Consider the following 19,635-nt stretch of genomic DNA (forward strand, 5'->3'; position numbering starts at 1 on the left):
TTTTGTGGCTGTTCCGTGTTTCTGTGTCCCTCTTCCCGTATTGGGGCGCGAGTATCCTCTGAAATACGTAATTCTTGAATTACCTGTGTCAGCTGATCTTGTACTTCCCGGATTTCTCTTTTGTACTGTGTATTGATTTGATTTTGAATCTGTTTGAATTTTCTAATTTGTTCATACTCTTCTGTGTCAGTGAAGGCTACAGGTCTTGTGTCATTCAGATCATCATCTACCTTTGTAGATAAGTTAGTGACCTGATCCGAAAGTTCGGCTACTTTCTCCGATAGTGAACACATTTCCTCAGTGTGTTTTTCTGAACCCAGTTTCAGAGTGTCCATTTGTGTTGAAATCGAATCTACTGTGTCCTTTAAGTTTTCCTGAGTTATTGCAAGTTGCGTAACCGAATCGGTAGATGCAACTGAGTCAATTTTAGCCCACAAGGTCTCATGATTTTCATGAACAATGGCTTGCAGTTCTTTTATGGCTGCTTCGTGATTCTGTAATGCATTTTCATGCCGCGAAAAAATAGGTTGAAAATGCTCACAAATTTGTGTTTTTACGTCATTACAGACTTTTTGACATTTCGATTCAATGTTATGTAACTCAGTAGTTAAATCCTCACGTGTTTGTTCAATAGTTTGCTCCAATGAGTCTAACTTTTTAAGATTTTGTTCCATTGTGTCTAACTTTTGCAGCTTTTGCTGTGTTTGTCTCCGATTTTGTTCCATTTGTTGCATTAGTTGTAATAACAATGCATTAGTGTCTGGAATCTGTTCCTCTACTCTTTTCGGCAGTGCATTTGCACCGGCAACATTCACATTTTGACAAGCTGAAAATGTGTCTTGACTTATTTGAGAAAACGGTGAGGACGCAAAACCTAATCTACAGTATTTGCGAGATTGTTTCCGGTCATTTCGGATTCCTGAGGCGAGCTGTTGCCGACCGATCGATCGATAATGCTTCCCTGTTCTCTAATTGTTTCACTGTCTACACCATTGTTTGCCGCCCGCTCCATTTCCCTATGCACAATTACCAAATTACTACTTGGAACATCAGTTAATTCATTACTCGGTGGCGCTAACACACTGCTTTCATTTTCACTGTCTTTTCTCAGTTTACTTTGAGCCTAGTATTACGTTTTTCACACGCCATTATTGTCACAATATTTCACGATAACACAGAAAAGCACAATTTGAAGAGCAAAAATAAGAGAACACATTAACATAGCACTGAAAATAATATCTAGTTAATTGCAGCTGCGAAATACTTGGTGCAAATCTACATGCATGCCACAACTGTTTTACTGTACAACAATGAAAGACTGCAACTACAAAGGAGATTTTCTCTACAATTACGCGCTAGCAATAAACAATAGCTACACTAATTACACAAACTACAAGAAAAAAAAATCAGAAGATTCCAGTGAGGTATCCTCGGCTAAGGGTCGACATATGAAACGTCCCCTTTGAACAATTCAACATGACTGTGCTTAAACTGACACACAATATTTTGTTAGCGCAACGCAATCTGACTTTTAAAATTCCCTACAAAAGAATGGCCCTGACTAACATTAAACTATACCTTTCACAAATCACTTACCTCACAAAAATCTTCGCTGCTCAAGCTACTGCAATACAGCGAGCGCCACTACTGCCAGCTAAATAAAAGATTCAAACTATGGAAGGCACTAACTACTGATAGGGATAGATAGCAAATGAAAGATATTAATAGAGAACAAACAATGTATTTACCTTGATATCATCATAAGTCATAATATATATATCAGTTCATGACAAATTACAAACCTCCGCCATCTCTCTCCCCACATCCACCACTGCTGGCGGCTCACCTCCAACTGCGCAACGCTACGCGCTGTTCACAGCCAGCTGCCTAACACTACAATGGCGAGTATTACAACAATGCAAAGCAGCCACAGACTGCGCACAGCACAGCCAGTGATTTTCATATTGAGCGCTACGTAACGTTGCCAATAAGAAAACATAAACAACCTACTTACATAGAGAAAACATAAACAGCCTACTTACACTGCTTTCTTTGTGATTGGAATTTTTATATTCTTCTTGAAGTCTGAGGGTATTTCGCCTGTCTCATACACCTGGTTCACCAGATGGTAGAGTTTTGTCAGGACTGGCTCTCCCAAGGCCGTCAGTAGTTCTAATGGAATGTTGTCTACTCCCGGGGCCTTGTTTCGACTCAGGTCTTTCAGTGCTCTATCAAACTCTTCACGCAGTATCGCATCTCTCATTTCATCTTCATCTACATTCTCTTCCATTTCCATAATATTGTCCTCAAGTACACCGCCCTTGTATAGACCCTCTATACACTCCTTCCACCTTTCTGCTTTCCCTTCTTTGCTTGCTTAGAAATGGGTTTCCATCTGAGCTCTTGATATTCATACAAGTGGTTCTCTTTTCTCCAAAGGTCTCTTTAATTTTCCTGTAGGCAGTATCTATCTTACCCCTAGTGGGATAAGCCTCTACATTCTTACATTTGTCCTCTAGCCATCCCTGCTTAGCCATTTTGCACTTCCTGTCGATCTCATTTTTGAGACGTTCGTATTCCTTTTTGCCTGCTTCATTTACTACATTTTTATATTTTCTCCTTTCATCAATTAAATTCAATATTTCTTCTGATATCCAAGGAGTTCCACTAGCCCTTGTCTTTTTACCTACTTGATCCTCTGCTGCCTTCACTACTTCATCCCTCAGAGCTACCCATTCTTCTTCTGCTGTACTTTTTCCCCCCATTGCTGTCAATTGTTCCCTTATGCTCTCCCTGAAACTCTGTACAACCTCTGGTTTAGTCAGGATTTTGAAGAAACGACTTCAGCATGTTCGTCGCAACAAAATTGTGAACTAACTTCTCTTTCACCATGACAACGCAAGGCCTCACACAAGTCTGCGCACCCGAGATTAGCTTATGAACCTTCATTGGGCTGTTTTTCCTCATCCATCCTATAACCCGGATCTCCCACCTTCCGACTTCCATCTGTTTGCCTCAATGTAATATTCACTCCGCGGAAAGCAGTACGTCGATGATGGGGAGGTTTCTGGCACAGGAAGACGTTGGCTCCAGCGTCGACAAGTAGTGGAATCATGCTGGCGTACAGGCTCTCCCAGTAAGGTGACGAAAGGCAGTCGCACTGAACGGACATTATGTTGAAAAGTAGGGCATTGCAAGCAAAACAGTGGAGAATAGTATGGTGTATTGGAATCCCGAATAGAACCAACCCAATCTCAGGAAAAAAGCGGTGCATTACTTACCGGTACTGAGTTTCCCTCGTATCGATCAAATAAGGCGAGAGGGGTAGATAACGCCACTACGGAATTTCTGAAATCATTAGAGGAGCCGCCCTGGGTGGCCGAGCGGTTCTAGGCTCTACAATCTGGAACCGTGCTACCGCTACGGTCGCAGGTTCGAATCCTGCCTCGGGCATGGATGTGTGTGATGTCCTTACGTTAGTTAGATTTAAATAGTTCTACGTTCTAGGAGACTGATGTCCTCAGACGTTAAGTCCAATAGTGCTCAGAGCCATTTGAACCATCATTAGAGGAAACAATTACCCAATGTCTAATGTCTGCAACGTATGGCTCAAATGGTTCAAATGGCTCTGAGCGCTATGGGACTCAACATCTTAAGTCATAAGTCCCCTAGAACTTAGAACTACTTAAACCTAATTAACCTAAGGACATCACACACATCCAAGCCCGAGGCAGGATTCGAACCTGCCACCGTAGCAGTCCCGCGGTTCCGGATTGCAGCGCCAGAACCGCACGGCCACCGCGGCCGGCGCAACGATGAGACTGGATACTCACCCTCAGAATCTCGAAGACTGCAAAGGGAGATAACCGCGAAAATTAACGCACAAGCACGTCAACAGGTCATCCATCCATGTTAATAGAAGAAGAACATAGTGAGAAATGGAAAAGAAAACTGAAGATCCGTTACATCATCACTTCGGCTTTAGAAAACCTAAAGTTACCAGAGAGGCAGTTCTGACGTTACATTTGCTAATGGAAGCAAAACATAAGCAAAAAAGAAACCTCTATAGGATTTGTTGACCTACAAAAAGTGTTAGACAACGTAAAGTGGTGCAACATATTTGTTATAAGGAACAATGGAGTAAGCTACAGGAAAAGACATTGATATACAATATGTAAAATAACTAATAGAGAACAATAAGAATGGAAAACCAAGAATGAAGTGCTCGCCCATAATTTTCACTCCGTACATCGCAAATAAAACAAAGAAATATTCAAACGTGATATTAAAATTGCTGGTGGAAGGATTTCAGTGATAAGATTCACTAATGAAACTGCCATCTTCAGTGAAAGTTGCAATCAACACACATTATGGACCGAGAGTAAACAGAAGAAAGACGAAAGTAATGAGTAGCAGCAGAAATAAGCGATAAACGTAAGTTGAAAATTGGTGATCACGATGCAAACAGAGTGAAGGATTTCTACTAGCTTCGAAATAAAATAACACGTGACGGATGCTACAAAGAAGACACAAAAGAGCAGACGGCGGCGAAGGGATGCCTGACCACTAGAAGTCTGTTAGTATCAAAAACAGTCCCTAATTTAAGAAAGAAATTTCTGAAAATGTATATTTGGAATATTGCGGGTGTGGTAGTAAAACATGGACCGTGGGAAAACCGCAGAAGGGAACCGAAGCGTTTGAAATACTCTGCTATGTAAGTATGAAAATTAAGTGGGATGGTATTGTACAGGATGAAGATGATCATCGCAGAGTCAGCGAGGAAAAAAGTACAGGAAAAACATTGGGAAGAAGGAAAATGGAGAGCATGATAGGACATATGTTAAGAATTCCGGCAGTAAACGCCATACTGCAAGAGCAAGTTGTACAGGAGGGTGACTTCTTATGCCAAAAGTCTTCGGGTACCACTGCTGATGATCTTGATTCAAAATTAAGTAGCGGCGAGCTTCGAATCCGGGACCGAAGGCGATCTGATTATTGGACCACGGGTTAATATTTGAAGGGTACCTATCGACTAGGAATAAGCGTTGGTCACTACCGTTTTCAGCGAGCGTCTTAAAACAGATGCATATTATTATAGTCCTATGTCATTGCTGCCAGTCTGTTGTAGAATTATGGAACATGTTTTATGTGGAACGAAAATCTCCTCTACAAAAATCAACATGGATACTGCATCAGAGATCTTGCGAAATTCAGCTCTCTCGGCTCCTCCGTGAGATGCATGTAGCTGTAACACAACGGCACTCCGGTCGATGCCGTGTTCCTTGACTTCAGAAAAGCATTTGACACCGTCCTACACTGCCGTTTAGAGAAAGAAAAATACGAGCTTGTCGAATATCGAACCAGATTTCCCACTGGATTCAAGACTTCGTTGTAGTTACAACTTAGCTTTTCGCTCTTAACGGCACAAAATCAACTCATGTAAACAAATATCCCAATTAAGTGTGATAGGAGCGTTACTGTTTACATTGTATATAATTCTACTAGAAAGCGTAGGAAGCTCTTTAAGGTTGTTCGCAGACGATTCAACTGTCTGTATGAAAGTAGCAACGCCAGAAGATAGTAACGATTTGCACACTGACCTATAGGTGGTTGATGATTGGTGCAGAATCTGGCACATTACCCTGAACGTAAATAAATGTAATTAATTGCACATACATAGGAAAAGAAAATCCGATATTGTACCAATACACTACTGATGTGAAATTTCTGGAAAAAGCAAAATATCTACTACAAAATATCTGAGAGTAACTATCTAGGGCGCTCTTAAGTGTAATGTCTATATAAAAGAAATAGTAGGAAAAGCAGATGCGATACTAAAATTCACAGGAAGAATCTTAAGGAAATGAAACTTACCCACGAAGGAAGTGGCTTACAAGGTGCTTGATCGGCCGATTCTTGAGTATTGTTCATCAATATGGGATTCTTACCAGGTAGGACTGAAAGAAGAGACTGAGAAGATCCGATTAAGAGCGGTGCGTTTCGTCACGGGATCGTGCAGTCGGCACGGGGCCGTTACATACATGCTCAACGAACTCCAGTGGTAGACATTACAAAACAGGCTTGCATAACGGAGAGGTTTGCTATTGAAATTTTGAGAGAGCACTTTCCGGAAAGAGTAGGACAACGTATTAAAGTACACCTTGTGAAATATCCACACGAGACAATCGAGAGATAAGATATAATACAGAGGCTTACCGACAATTATTCTTCCCAGGCGCCATTCGAGGGAGGAACGGGGAAGGAGGAATCGGTAATACCAGAAGTATCCTCCGCCACACATCGCCAAGTGGCTTGCATAGTATGATGGTGATGTAGATAATATTTATGACAGTACATTTAAACAGTTGCTCTATGCTGTGCTGGAAGAAAAATTGATTTCATTTGTATCTGGTCTCCGAAAGCCACCATACTTTGTGTCGGTGGATACTTCAAGTCCTACTATTTTCAATACAAACCTAGATATTTAGCATTTTTAGCACTCGCGTTTGTTTGCCTTCATTGAATCAGTACGTCATGTGATTCATCATTCCAAATCATTCGTTTCCTTCCAGTCAACCACTGACTACAGATATGAATGGCTTTTGAAGAGCAGCGCGATCATTGTACCCCAATATTCTTAACTCATTACGCACAATTTATCGTGCTACCTATACTGCTGGTAGCTCTTTGGAACTGATGAGTGATTCTTTCCGATGACTTCATCGGAGTTTTTAAAACCATCATCTACAATGCTCGTCTGTCTGGTCTTTGCTGAGCTGTTTTTCTTCCTTCACGTTTCTCCCTCACAATATGATCACCAACAGTCGACTTGGGCGGCTTTATAACGGCTGTAATGTCCGTGATGGATTTGTTACTCAAGTAATATTCAGTGATTAGGTCACGTTCGAAGTCACTGAGTACTCCTGACGAACCCTTTCTGCTGTAACCGCTTTTTTACTGACATCTGGTGGTCAGTACCGCATTACACATAGGTGTCCGGTTACTTTTGAGCAGACAGTGTCGGACGTGGAAGGGAGGATATTACGACCATGTTAATGCTCGTAATCACTTAATAAAGCCAAGACCTTCGGTCCAGGTTGGATACCAGTCAGGTTCCTCTCAGAGTATGCTGATACAATAGCCCTATATTTAGCAATTGTATACAACCGCTCGCTCACAGATAAGATCCCTACCTAAAGACTGGAAAATTGCTCAAGTGACACCAATACTCGAAAAGGGAAGTAGGAGTAATTCGCTGAATTACAGGCCCATATCACTAGCGTAGATTTGCAGTAGGGTTTTGCAACATGTACTGTATTCGAAAATTTTGAAGTACCTCCAAGAAAACGATTTACTGACACACTGCACGGATGCAGAAAATATCGTTGTTGTGAAACACAACTAGCTCTTTATACTCATGAAGTAATGAGTGCTATCGACAGGGGATGTCAAATTGATTCCGTATTTTTAGATTTCCAGAAGGCTTTCGACACCGTTCCTGACAAGCTTCTAACAAAACTGCATGCCTATGGAATATCGCCGCAGTGGTGCGACTGGATTCGTGATGTCTTCACAGTTCGTAGCAATAGACCGAAAGTCATCGAATAAAACAGAAGTAATATCCGGCGTTCCCCAAGGAAGTGTTATAGGCCATCTATTGTTCCTGATCTATATTAACGACATACGAGACAATCTGAGTAGCCGTCTTAGATTGTTAGCAGATGATGCTGTCATTTACCGTCTTGTAAAGTCATCAGATGACCACAATGAATTGCAAAATAATTTAGATAAGAGACCTGTATGGTACGATAAGTCGCAATTGACCCTGAATAAAGAAAAGTGTGAAGTTATTCACATGAGTACTAAAAGAAATCGGCTAAATTTCGATTACGCTATAAGTCACACAAATCTGAAGGCTGTAAATTCATCTAAATACTTAGGAATTACAATTACAAATAACCTAAACTGGAACGATCATATGGATAATGTTGTGGGTAGAGCAAACAAAAGACTGCGATTCATTGGCAGAACACTTAGAAGATGCAACAGATCTATTAAAGAGACTGCTCACACCACTCTTGTTCTGGAGTATTGCTGTGTGGGTTGGGATCTGCATGAGGTGGGACTGATAGATGGCATCGAAAAAGTACAAAGAGGGGCACCTCGTTTTGTATTATCGCGAAATAGGGATGGTAGTTCCAAAGACATGATACGTGAAGTGAAGTGGCAATCATTAAAACAAAGGCGTATTTCGTTGCGACAGTATCTTCTCATGAAATTTCAATCACCAGTTTTCTCCTCAGATAGCGAAAACATTCTGTTGGCACCCACCTACACAGGGAGAAACAATCATCACGATAAAATTAGAAAAATCAGGGCTCGCACAGAAGAATTTAAGTGCTCGTTTTTCCCGCCCCTGAATGATGACCTCAGATGTTAAGTCTCATAGTACTCAGAGCAATTTGAACCCTTTTTTTCCCGTCCGTCGTTCGAGAATGGAACTGTAAGAGAGAGCTTGAAGGTGGTTCATTGAACCCTCTGCCAGGCACTTTATTGTGAATAGCAGATTAATCACGTAGATGTAATTATCTTGAAAAGTGTGTGAAGATCTGGAGCAGCTGTAAGCAGAGTCCTCGCTCATGCGTACTCTGTGCTGCAAGAACAGTTGCTTCATCCATGTTAATAACAGTGTGTGTAAGCTATTAGGCCTGAAAACCATCAAGGCAAGTTATAATTCCACCAATGGATCCTAAAGCAGAGCACTGAAGATCCTCAGTTCACGGCTCGCATATTACTTGCGGATGAGGTGAGCAGCACAAGGATCACTTCAGGGCAGACGCATGTCGTCGACCGATCATGGAAGCGGGATATCAGCTTCGCTTTAGTAGTGTGTGGGTGACAGTAAAAGTGTGGGTCATAGACTCACGAGACCATACACACGATCTGCCGGACAGATTTGCGGGTCGTGTGCATTACCAATTTCCGCATTACAAATTATCTACGCTACTGGAGAAAGTAAGTTTTGTAGAAAGACACCAGTTTTATTTACTATACAGTACCATCACATTTTCTCCGCCATTTTCCACACAACACAAATATTTAACGTGTGATGAATTTGGCTAGTATGAGAGGTGTAAGGTTTGTAAGAATAAGTGCTAACTACGGTAAGAACCTGCTGTAGTGACAACAGCTACCACTCAAAGGCTATCAAAAAATAGTGTTTTCCGGATATATGTATAAAGCAAGTTTCTTTAGTTTTGACAAGTACTATCGATCGTAGGAATAAGGGACACTTCTTTTTAATAACCAACGTAGGTGAAACCGAGAAAATTTGAGGTATTCTGTCAATGTATCCAGAAGAAGTAAAAATGGGTGCTTAATACATGACAGTCAATTTTCCTTATGGACAAATATTTTTCTTCCAAACGATCAATATTCCTCCACACTGCACTTAGAGCCAATCAGTCCCATTTGCCTATTATCTTAGTACTTCTATTCGGCTTCGTATATGATGCCTCTAACGTACGCTTCTGGCGTGGAGCGCGACCTGGAAGTACACGGTTGATGTTTATGCATCTTGAAGGTGACGTCCACGTAGTCCCTATCGAGAGAACTTCAATCTACAGATGATAAACTTTCTTTTCTAGACTTATTAATAAAAGAAATAAATTTCCTCTATATTTTTGCAAGTTCTAAGTTTTGACTGATTATGGCAGTAGCCGAAACGGCGTCCTAAATAAAGGAATATATTAAGTGATCTAGACGGTTTCCTACGTAATATATTCCTTTCTAGATCCTTAACAAGCTACGTTTTGAGAACTGTATTTGGTTTTCCAAAAGCAGCTCAGACCGCTTTTACCCTTGTGTTTATTTTATTTATTGATTTACTGTCGATCCAGTCAATGCCTTCAGTTGCCGGAAATACAAAAACCTATTCTTTTCGATATTTTGGTTACACATAATTACAATTTCATTATAACTGAATTTCAAGCCTATTTTCAAGAATTATGTACTAAATTCTCCCATTCGTCCGATCTGTATTAGAGGTAAACAGTGAAATTTCATCAGCGAAAGAAAGCTCATTCAGATATCTAATTATCCTTACAATGTAATAATTCCAGAGGGATATTTTTTCGTTTCGAGCTTAGACTGGAAAATTTGTAGTAAACGCAGCTAAAAGTATGAAAACATATTTTAAAACGTCTGGATTTAAAATCTGCAATACGAACGTTGTATGGTTTTTCTGTTTAGTCAGTGCTGCCTTTAACTCTTTCAATATTTCCCATGAATGATCGTTTGTTTCATATTGTAAGATGTTTATCATCTGAGGACGAACTATCCAAGTTTTTAGTAATGCTTCGTCCATTACTACCTGCTTGTACAGTACTATATACAAATTTGTGTGTCTCTCTTCAAAGAAACTTTACGATTACAGCTATTGCGTCATTTGAATTATTACTGTTATTCTAGGTAGATTAGTTCTAGAAGAAAAGTATTACTGAGCTGTACGTAATATGTTACAGTTGCTTCCGTCCAGGCGTTTTTTCCGAGCAATGGGAGAAAGAACTTTTTGATATAACGTAACATACATACCAGGCGGCTTAGCTCTCATTGTTTGGAAGGTGAGGTACAGGAACAGTAACTGTTTATTCAAAGCTTCCGCTTCATAGTTTAAACAGTCGCTCTTGATCCTGAAAACTTCCGGATATGCTAGCGCACTGGAACCCACAATGCCTTTTAAGCTAACATAACACGTAAATACGTTGAGCTTTTTACGTACGCCATACACGCACGCATATTGAGCGCTGGCAATTCTCGTCTTTGCTACAAGGTTTCGAAGGAGGAGACAAGAATTTCATACCTAGTACAGACGCTGTTTCCAGAGCTCCATTATTTGATTACGACTGCACTAGAAGATGTGAAAATAACTTTTGGTAATAAGTTTTTCAATGCTAGTGCCGAAAATTTCATAGAGATTTTTTTTTCATTTTTCCAATGAATGGAGGCTATTATTGCCACCAACTGCTAACCGTCTATGGTTTATAATTCTATTAACACCTTTGTGTCGATAGTATCCTCACATTTTCCACAAAGTAACTGCACGATCTCTCGTCATATTGGTTTACTACTACTACTACTACTATTACTACACCGTCAGCAGATAGCTGCCACACGAAGGTACACATAACTCTCTAGAAAAATACCCATGCCTATATCTTAGTAAATGCTTATACAATAACATATATAATTTATTATTCACGTAGAACAAGTAACAAGATGATCTCTCAGCAGTCACACTCATGGCGAAGGTTAAACAAAACAGTTTATGATTAATACAATTAATTATGTTCCCACGGTGCGTAGTTAACAAGTAGAACTGCCCTTGGTCGCAGTGCCTACACCCACCTTCCTGTATGCCATCAATAAAATGCCTAAATTTGCCATTTGACCACAAGCGTCCGTGCAGGAAGTTGTGATTAACAAGTAAATAAAGTTATGAGAAGTAGCAGAAAAGAGAACAGCAAGAAACTTAACACCAGAATTTAAGTTAAGGAATTCTGATATCTAGGCAGCGAAGTAGTTCACAATGGACGGAGCAAGAAGCGCTGGCAGAAAGAGCGTTTATAGCGATGAGAACTCTACTGGTATTAAACATATGTCTTAATTTGAGGAAGAAATCTCTGAGAATGTGCATTTGCAGCACAGCATTCTATCTTAGTGAAACATGGTCTTTGGGAAAACCGGAATAGAAGAGAATCGAAGCTTTTGAGAAGGCTGTTGAAAATCAAGTGGACCGGTTAGGTGTGGAATGAGGATGTTCTTCGCAGAATCTACGTAGAAAGGAATATATGGAAAACACTGACAAGAAGAAGAGACAAGATCACATGGCATGTGTTAATACAACATGGAATAATTGACACAATATCAGAGGGAGATGTAGGGGGTAAAAACCACCGCATCAAACCAAGCAGAAGGCTGGTAACTAAAAGTACACCAACCACTCCACCAGGCTGTGCAGATCGTGGTGACATCCGGCAGACACTCAAGTGGCACATCAGTTTCTCGAGACCATCGTTCTGCCCAGAACTCGTCCGTTTTTCTCTGTACAGCAGCTGCCTACTGCAAAACACCTTCAAGTGCAGCCCGCCAGTGTGCACGCTGCAGCCTCCGCGCCAGTCCAGACTTCCCAGTGCTCAGTCTTGTCTACTTCCACCATAGCAGCAACGGCGCTGGCCTTCGGAAGATGTGGCTGATTCCACTTAACGTTAGCTTAGCCGACAGACCACAACACCGTCCACGTTCGCGAAAACCTCGGCCGTGGCACAGTACCCGTGCTGTCCACACTTTGGCGCCACCAGCATAACACTCCGCGAGTAAATCAACCTTTCCATTGGACAAGACACAAAATAAATGATCTCATCTAACTAGTTTTCTTTTCGAACATCGCTGGATCCAGCTGCAACTTGTAATCTGTTACTGCAAAAACCCTCCTCAGTAGCTGTTTGTATTTAGGATGGCCACCATCAAGAAGTGGACAGGTCTGAGTAACAACATGTCGCCCACCTTGCGGCCATCGTTCCACGAAGAATCTGACTATGATACAACGCATGATGTAGAGCTATACGTTGTCGACTGTCACTCAGCAGCATATTTCGATTTCACAGCCGTGCAAAGATGTGAAGTTTCGAACAACTTGTCTACATTTTGGTCGGTGCGCATGCATTCATATGTTCCAAGATGCCGGGCAAAAGAACGGGAGTCTTCCGGGGCTCATGCCTCGCATTTTGAACAGCAAGGGATTATTTATATACCCAACAGGAAGATTGTCTTACTGGTCGTCTCACTATAACTACCCTACAGTACAGTGTCAAAGTTTCAATACTACACACTTCCTCCAGCTTAGATGAATGTAGCAAATCGGTTGGTACTTTTTTTACTACATGTGATCTGCGATACGCCTTAAGGGGCTTATAGAAGCGCCATTTGGTTCATGAGCGTTCCTGAGAAAATCCAAAAAAATCATGGTTATTGGCGACCAAACCGAGCTGCGGATTCCACGACGGTTATGCACAGCAAATGGCTGAAATTTTAACGATATATTTCTAAGACCCCGATCTCGAATAGTTGTGAACATTTTATTGATATCTTTATCCTTTTTCGAGAACAGAGATTTAGAGCCACTCAACGTGAACACGTGAGGAGAAATCCATGTAATAAATAACCGCAACCAATTGTTCAGATTTTACGGTACGTTCTCTAGGGATATATCTAAAAGTGCCATCATCTTCTTTTCAAAAATCTTTATCCCCTATCAAGACACACCCCAAAAGCATTGTCATTGGGTTTCAGAACGAAGCCGCAAATTTCAAGAAGGCTTTGATTTTTACGACATGTTCCTAAGATCCCGATTTCGAAAAAAAATCAATACTTCCTTGAGAGCTTTGTCCTTCTTCAAGATACATAGGTTCGAAGTTACTCTACTTGTACATGTAGAATTCGGTCTGAAGCTTAACGTTGTTTATGAAGTGACGCAGCACGGAAAAATGTGGTGTTAAGTGTCTCCGTTCTGATCTGAAGGAGGTTACGTTGTTGTGGTACTGACGTACACACGAAATTTTTGTGCATACGAAATCCAGTAGGAGGTGTAAAATTATATAGTTCTGGGTTATTTCAATTTCTTGTAAGTAAACTATCAAATTTTTACTGACTAATAAAGTTCTTTTCATGTTTGTGAAACGTCATGCCTCAGCAGGGAAAAGAAGGGATCCACCGGCAAAATGCTGCTACTGGAGTACAAAAATGCGAATATGCTCCAGTTTATTAAAAGATTGACTTAAATGTGGGGTATCAGCTGCCTCCTTCTACCTCCCTCAGTACCATTAAAAATGTTCCAAAAAATGTTGGTTTGCCAACTTATTCGCGTTTTTTTTATGCAGGGGGAGTAGGATGCATTTGCAGTGGGAAAGCAATAAATACTGGAAGTTAGTAGACAGTGGTTGTGGTATAGAGAGGGACACAGTGGCAGTGGAACATAGTTGACAGCAACAGAATAGTGCAAGGAAAAGAGTGAAGTAGTCAGTGCCAATGGTAGAGGAACAGAGAGAAGGAAGAAATGGAAACGGGTGAGAGCCAGTGATAATGACTGACACAGTCTATGACAATGACTAACCCTCCAGGATAGCCGACAGCGCTAACGCGCTGCTTCCTGGACTCTGGTAGGCGTGCCAGCCCCAGATCGAATCCGCCCGGCGGGTTAACGACGAGGGCTGGTGTGCCGGCCTGCGTGATTGTCGTTTTTAGGCTGTTTTCCACATTCGGATAGGTGAATACCGGGCTGGTCCCCACGTTCCGCCTCAGTTACACAACTCGCCGACATCTGAACACGTTCGCACTATTCCATGAATTACAGTAGACGCAGACAGCTGGGGTACACTAATTCCGTCCCAGGAGGTACAGGGTGGCGGCAGGAAGGGCATCCGTCCACTCCTTCATCCTAATCTTGCCAAATCCGTTCCTAACAATGCCGACCCTGCGTCTGTGTGGGACATGGCACCAGCGAAAGAAATAAAAGAAAGAAAGTCTATGACAATGACTACGAGGAAGAGAAAGATAGTGACACCGAGAAGTGACAGCAGCAGGGGAAGGAATGAATGAGATACTAGCAGTAAGAGAGAGCAAGCGAGAGAAGGTGAGAGGAGACAGTATTAGGACAGAACGAAGGGGGCTATGGCTGTGAGACACGGGACAGTGAGAGAGACACAAAGAGATAACGACAATGCGCTGGGCTGAGTGAATGAATGAGAATGGAGAAATGGGGTGGATGGGTATGAGAGGCATACAGCCATAGGCCGGTGGGTGGGAGCGAGTTACGGGTGGGGGAGCTTGTGCGAGTGCGAGGTGAGTCGCACGTTAAAAAGAGAGCGAATATGTTCGCATGCCAAAATATTTTGGGAAAATTTTTAAAGGTGTTGAGAAAGGTAGATTGACAACTGATAACCAACTTTTTCTGAATATTTTTGTAAACAGAAGCATATTCGCCTTTTTGTGCTCCGATAGATGTTTCCGCTAGCTATTGTTATGTTTATATTTCTCACTAGTGTCTTTTTCATTTTGGTTTCGTAAGGATTCTTCTTTTATATTCCCTATGTAGTGATATGAAACTGAGCGTGGTGGCCCAGTGGTTAGGACAATGGACTCACATTCGGGAGGACAACGGTTCGAACCCGCGTCCGGCCATTGCGATTTAGGTGTCCCGTGATTCCCCTATATCTCTTCAAATACTGGGATGGTTTCTTTGAAAGGGCAAGCCCGACTTCCTTACCTGTCCTTCCCTAATCCGATTGGACCTTTGATCTCGCTGTTTGGTACCCTCCCCCAAATCAACCTACCAACCAACCAGTAATATGAATCTTTCGATTCCTCTCCAGAATGCTGGACATATGATGATGAGGCACTTATAGGTAAGCCGCATGTGGTAGCCGTGCGGTCTAGGACGCCTTGCCAAGGTTCGCGCGGCTTCCCCCCGTCGGAGGTTCAAGTCCTCCCTCGGACATGGATGTCTGTGTTTCCTTAGCGTAAGTTACTTTTAAGTTAGATTAAGTAGTGTGTAAGCCTAGGGGCCAATGGCCTGTGTAGTCTGGTCCCACAGGAACTTACAACTACCACTAATTATAGGTAACTGCTGCTAATGACGTGAGAAAAGGATATAGGAGGGGAACGACATATCGTGCATTTGTTGGCTGAGCCGTAATGTATTTTACACCCTGTTTTTAACGTATTTCCCCTTCACTACGTTAATTTAAATTACTACTGTCACTGAGTGGCTGCTTTGCATGACCGTGACCGGCGCTAGCAGAGCGTATCAATATATCCCCTCTCCTAGTATCTTTGCTCGACTGCTATTACTTTCCGGTCGTTGTCTGTTGGCTGAGCCGTAATGTATTTTACACCCTGTTTTTAACGTATTTCCCCTTCACTACGTTAATTTAAATTACTACTGTCACTGAGTGGCTGCTTTGCATGACCGTGACCGGCGCTAGCAGAGCGTATCAATATATCCCCTCTCCTAGTATCTTTGCTCGACTGCTATTACTTTCCGGTCGTTGTCTGTTGGCTGAGCCGTAATGTATTTTACACCCTGTTTTTAACGTATTTCCCCTTCACTACGTTAATTTAAATTACTACTGTCACTGAGTGGCTGCTTTGCATGACCGTGACCGGCGCTAGCAGAGCGTATCAATATATCCCCTCTCCTAGTATCTTTGCTCGACTGCTATTACTTTCCGGTCGTTGCCTGTCGTAAGGCAGTGCGGATAGCGAGTTCTGGTCTGCCAGTCAGTTGGAACGCGCTTGGAGCGCAGTCCGGACCTGCCAGTGGGGGAGTTGCAATGCGGCACTAGTGCAGTCGGGTTGGAGCAGCAGTGAGGACTGCGTCGACATGGCTCGCCCGACCATTGCCGCCACGCATCACTTGAGCCGGGCCGCGGTCTTGGTGGATCGTCAGTCGGTCGTCCTACCGAACGACGCGTTTGGGCTAGCCGATCGTTCATGAGTCGGCTGTGTGTGTGTGTGTGTGCATCGACTCCCGATTTGTCTTCGTGCGTGCTTAGTTACTGTTGCGTATCGTTCAGGTCTTCGTGCAAGTGTTTGTCAGATTTTGTGTGTAGTTGGCGTTATGTCCACTGAGGACTATTTTAGATGTTTTCGGCATTCTGAGGGGAGTCGGTCGGTTGTTGCGGACCAGGGAAGTTATCTCCGCGCGTTGCAGTCGGGTGCAGGCTGGGTCCGCCGGCGCTCCCTGTGCAGTGTCGGAGCGTGTGTGAAGATGTCCGATCGCTACGAGCTTCGTGGTTCACAGACCCAGGACGTCAAAGTTGAGTAGTGGTTTCAAGTACCCGAGTCATGTCCAGTCATGTTGTGTGGTTCGTTTCGGTGGTTCGCTGTTGGGGAGGTTTTCCTGTGAGCAACATCGAGTGTTTGTATTGCTGAAATTTGCCGCAATGTTGTGGAAGTAACTATATTGGTTGACCACAATTCAAATGCACCAGCAGAATTTTCTGCCTTGCGGCCGTTAGTGTTCAGGTTACCTGACCTGGCCGCTAACGTAATTTCAGGCAGAGTCCTTTCCTCGACTGTTGTCGCTGTAAAACACGGTGTGTAGTTTTGACAGCTTAATACATATACATTTTTGATTGTGGAGAATCACGCCCGTAACATTTTGTGTTTGAATTCTCATGTACCGATTGGTGGCAAGCAAGTCGTTAGTCGGTCGGTCAGTGGATGTCCCTTGATTGGGTTCTGACGGATCAAGTGTAGTTGGGCTCACCACCTGTCTCACCTAAGTGAACGAGGGCAGACCTACCCCATGGAGGCTTCTGAGTGCTGTTGTCTTTACTGTCTTTCTCACCGGTGTTTAATTGTCTGTTTATAATCTATCATAGCCAATGATAAAAGAAAAATTCTTGATTTTACTGTGTTTTTTGTACGTAAGTTTGAATTCCGGCAAGTGTATATTTGCTAAAACGTTATTGCCGTTGTGTTGTCTTTTCTTTTAGTGCGGTTTCTGATACTTAAAATTTAAGGCTTATGGTTATATTTCTTAAAAAATTTTGGAAAATTAATTGTGGGCCTTCAGCTTTGGAACGTTGTTCTTAAAATTACCTTTCTAGCTTAAACATTGCGGCCTTCTGCCTTTAAAAGATTATGGCAATACATTTTAAAATTTTGAAATTAAATTGTCGACTTCAGCCGTTTGCATTGCACCTTGCGTATGTTTGGCTCAAAATGGTTCAAATGGCTCTGAGCACTATGGGACTTAACTACTGTGGTCATCAGTCCCCTATAACTTAGAACTACTTAAACCTAACTAACCTAAGGACATCACACACATCCATGCCCGAGGCAGGATTCGAACCTGCGACCGTAGCAGTCGCGCGGTTCCGGACTGCGCGCCTAGAACCGCTAGACCACCGCGGCCGGCGCGTATGTTTGTTCTGCCTACCTTTGCCTTGAGGCTTTCCACTTAGCTGTGATATTAATTATTTTATTTGCTATTTTAACTGCATTTTTGTCTTGTTGATTTTTAAGATTTCTTGTTCGTTGGATGCCTTCAACCGTGAAAGAGTTGTATTTTGAAACTCGTAGTTGTAAAGGTTCGGCTATGTGCAGCTTTAGTTGTAAATGTGTTGTACTGTTGTCGTGGTCCCTAGCCCTGATATTGGTTTGATGCAGCTCTCCACGCTACTCTATCCTCTGCAAGCTTCTTCATCTCCCAGTACCTACTGCAACCTACACCCTTCTGAATCTGCTTGGTGTTTCATCTCTTGGTCTCCGTCTACGATTTTTACCCTCCACGCTGCCCTCCAATGCTAAACTGGTGATCCCTCGATGCCTCAGAACATGTCCTACCAACCGATCCCTTCTTCTAGTCAAGTTGTGCCACAAACTTCTCCCCAATCCTATTCAATGCTTCCTTATTAGTTTTGTGATCTACCCATCTAATCTTCAGCATTCTTCTGTAGCACCACATTTCGAAAGCTTCTATTCTCTTCTTGTCTAAACTATTTATCGTCCATGTTTCACTACCATACATGGCTACACTCCATACAAATACTTTCAGAAACGACTTCCTGACTCTTAAATTTATACTCGATGTCAACAAATTTCTCTTCTTGTAAATGTTATTAAATTATAATAAATTACAATTTTAAGGTGAAACTGACCCCAACCTTATGTGGACCTTTCGACAATCCTAATCACCTGTTCTGCCCAGCGGGTTTAGCAGGCGTCTCAGTGGCACAGAGCCTTTCGTTGCACGTCGGGATGTTTCTGGACAATGGCGATTTCGTGTGACAGAAACTGAGAGGAGGTCGACAACTTCAAACTCGTAGAAGAGCATGAAAATGTTGTCTCAGGTCTCGTGTAAAGGCGACCATATTAGGGAACTTAACAGACGCGCGCTTTTCTGTCGTTCTTGTGGGAGGAGTGGGCCCGACACCAATAGCGTTGGCAACGTGCGAGAAGCCAGTGCAGCAGATTACCTGCAGTTAACCTCAGAAGAAAGACCAACAGTTTTGAGGGTGCCCGCTTGTAGATGGAAGGATTTAGAGGTGAGACGTGTCGTGCGGGCGCCTCCATGATGGATGAGACTCTGCTTACGACGTGCGGTACGGGCGGCATTGAGGCCACTGCCGCAGCAGCGAATCCAGTAGCAGTAAGCAGGTAAACCGTCGGCATGCAGTAAAAGCCTGGCGCAGTTATTCCTATATTTGCTGCCACGCTCATGAGATTCCTCTCCTTTTTTATCATTATAACTTGTCCGCTGAAATTCTTTAACAATATAAGCAGCTTTTTTACATTTATACATTATTTTACATGGCCAGGGCAAATAACAGATTTATGTGTTGGTACCTCCACTTATTTTTCAGCTCGGGAATCGTTCATAGGCACCACTTTTACGTCCAATACTGCAAGCAGTGTTGAATGGTTAATATGCACGGTTATTCTTTCAGAAGACTTCCCTCGTCAGAGGTTCGAGTCCCGCCTCGAGCATGGGAGTGTGTGTGTCGTCCTTAGCGTAAGTTAGTATAAATTAGATCTACATCTACATCCATATTCCGCAAGCCGCCTGACGGT

This window comes from Schistocerca piceifrons, chromosome 7 (assembly GCF_021461385.2).
Source record: "Schistocerca piceifrons isolate TAMUIC-IGC-003096 chromosome 7, iqSchPice1.1, whole genome shotgun sequence".
NCBI classification, from domain to species: Eukaryota; Metazoa; Arthropoda; class Insecta; order Orthoptera; family Acrididae; genus Schistocerca; species Schistocerca piceifrons.